The 2,392-nt window shown below is 36.8% G+C and overlaps 2 long non-coding RNA genes across 2 annotated transcripts; one reads left to right on the forward strand and one right to left on the reverse strand.

Moving 5' to 3' along the window:
- Positions 1–381: 381 nt before the first annotated feature.
- LOC124434512 lies at positions 382–1,798 on the forward strand. Its single transcript, XR_006944805.1, has 3 exons — positions 382–547; positions 633–846; positions 1,395–1,798. It is a non-coding gene; the product is annotated as an uncharacterized LOC124434512 (long non-coding RNA).
- On the reverse strand, positions 686–1,083 carry LOC124434513. The gene is made up of 2 exons (XR_006944806.1): positions 871–1,083; positions 686–794 (listed from the first exon to the last, which is right to left on the reverse strand). It is a non-coding gene; the product is annotated as an uncharacterized LOC124434513 (long non-coding RNA).
- Positions 1,799–2,392: the final 594 nt, after the last annotated feature.

The raw sequence follows: 2,392 nt of genomic DNA on the forward strand, positions 1-2,392 counted from the left end.
CCGTTACCATGTCATCGTGAATCTTTTATTAAATTTTCTTTTCGCTTCATCAACATCCGTAAAAACGACAATAGTTTGCCATATTTTAAGATTTTTACATAAGCCAAGAGATTTTTCATGATTTTAAAGTCATTTTACAGTTCACTTGCCCGCCATTACAAAGCATAAATTGATGAAACTTTATGTCATTTAATGTAAACAAAACTCCACGCAATTTCCACGCAAGTTAACTACGCAGTTACTTAACTGTCCGACTAACTACGTTTTGTGCAACGCAGTTAAGTCGAGCAGTTAAGTTACTACAGTTAAGGAGTTAACTACGGTAGTTAGCGCTAACTATAGTTAAAGTTAACTACGTTTTTATACAACCGGCCCCAGAGCATTACGCTACACGGCGTACCGACAGTGGACGGCTTGGGTGCATGGCAGGTTGGGAAAAAAGTACCGACTACCCATACCTTCTTGTGCTGTGGACAAAATCCGGAAAGCATTTCCTTCGCCTTCTGGAGAATACAAAGGATTTGAATATGCTCAACACTACTGAATGGTAGGGCTTATGGCGTATGACAAAGTCTGTTCATTTGTAATTATGTTTATTTCATGTGGGACGTTATTTCTTTTATTTATTAAAGCGAGATTTATGTTGCTTAATGGCTTCAGCTTTGCTGATTTTGATTTGTGGTGAGTCAATGGGACAGGTATTTCTTTCACTCCAGCGACATCAAGAGCTTTGGAGAGTGTTGGATTAATGCGTCTGCAGTACAAAACTTCTTTCATCAAGTCCTTAACATATCCTGAAAAGCAAATCATTATTTATGTTGGCTTTGCATTGCACTTTGAGAAAAGGTAAGTTTATTTTTCTGTGCTAACCATAAGTGCTGTCAACTTTCACTGGTTTGATGACACCTTGTCCTTCTTTTGACTTTGAATAAGCCACTCTCCAAATCAATGCCTCTTCTGCTTGCCCATCATTTTTCGTTTTCTGAGGTTTATTTCCATTCTCATTGAAATGAAGAGCAGCAATAAACAATCTACAAATGAATGTTAAGTTTATGTTTACAATTATTGCAACTTATTGCTTTTGCAATGACTTTTTTAAGTAATCATACACTAGTCATAAATATATTACCTTGCTTCCATTGATCTGTAGAAAAAATGAGTATGTTTTTGTGCAAAAAGAATCACCACTCGGTGGAAACCTTCGATGGATGAAGTCTGCTTCTGATAACTGAGTTTTCCAATATCTCTCATGAGATACTTGGACTCAACAATCGAAGACAGCTCAACATAAGCTTTTGAACCTAAGATCAGAAGTTAGTTACCAAAAAGAAAAAGAATGTTGATGTTACTCTGAAATTTATTTGCTTACAATACCTTTTTTATCCACATTCTAGGCTCTAACATATCATGTTCACATTTTGGGAATACATCACTATGTCCCTCATGGATGTCACATATATGATTGAGAACTGACAACCACTTTGCCTTGACAAGTTCTTCATCACCATTGCTGGAAGCAGCACACCAGTATACATGGTTGGAAATTGATTGGGCCCAATTCGACAATAATTTGCAACCACTTTTTTTTGATGCTGCTAAAATTTTCTTTTTGATTCCTGTTGGATTTTGATTGTTGATGAAATGTGTAAAAGGTTGGTTTGTTATGACAATCTATACCTTTTGCTACATGCCATACATCAAAGTAGTGCTCGATTTTTGGTCTTTGTTTTGACATGTAGGATTATATAGCTTAGTTTTTGATAAATGTAAACAAATATTGCTGACTATAACTATAATATTCACCTCTTGCCTTCGTCTCTTCTCAAATGCAGTTCTAACATTTGTTGGCTGCTTCCTTTTAGATGCTACACTTGTGGGTTCCAAAGAGTATTCAAAAATCGTGGGTACAGCATCCTTCTTAAGGCGAAGCCGTCCTACTGTCCATCCTACTGATTGCATCGCTTCAAAATTTTGCACGAAGCACGAACTCTCGAAATGTTGCGAGCACAATTTTGAGCTCTTTGTTGGCTTCCAATTTTTGCGTCGGATTTTTTCAATCCAAATATCTCGCATACGCTTGTTTTCGGGAAACGAAAAAAAAGAAACCTTTTGCTGCGTTTCGTGGTTCTTAGAAGAACCGTTTTTACAATTAAATGGGGCACAATAAACCATATTTTCAATGCTAAATTGTCGTGTTGTTAAGAAGTTACCAATATATTTTGAACGAAGCGCGCAATTGACCGCGTTTAGCGAATGTCAACTATTACGTCACAACGACATCGGTAGCTGTCGCTAGCTCGTCGGGCATTTTCAATACGTTATCAGTAAAGCATCAACTTTAAACCTCCATATCTTCAAAAATATTTATCCCTTGAGTCTCAAACTTTGGTGA

This window comes from Xenia sp. Carnegie-2017, unplaced genomic scaffold (genome assembly GCF_021976095.1).
Source record: "Xenia sp. Carnegie-2017 unplaced genomic scaffold, XeniaSp_v1 HiC_scaffold_14, whole genome shotgun sequence".
NCBI classification, from domain to species: domain Eukaryota; kingdom Metazoa; phylum Cnidaria; class Anthozoa; order Malacalcyonacea; family Xeniidae; genus Xenia; species Xenia sp. Carnegie-2017.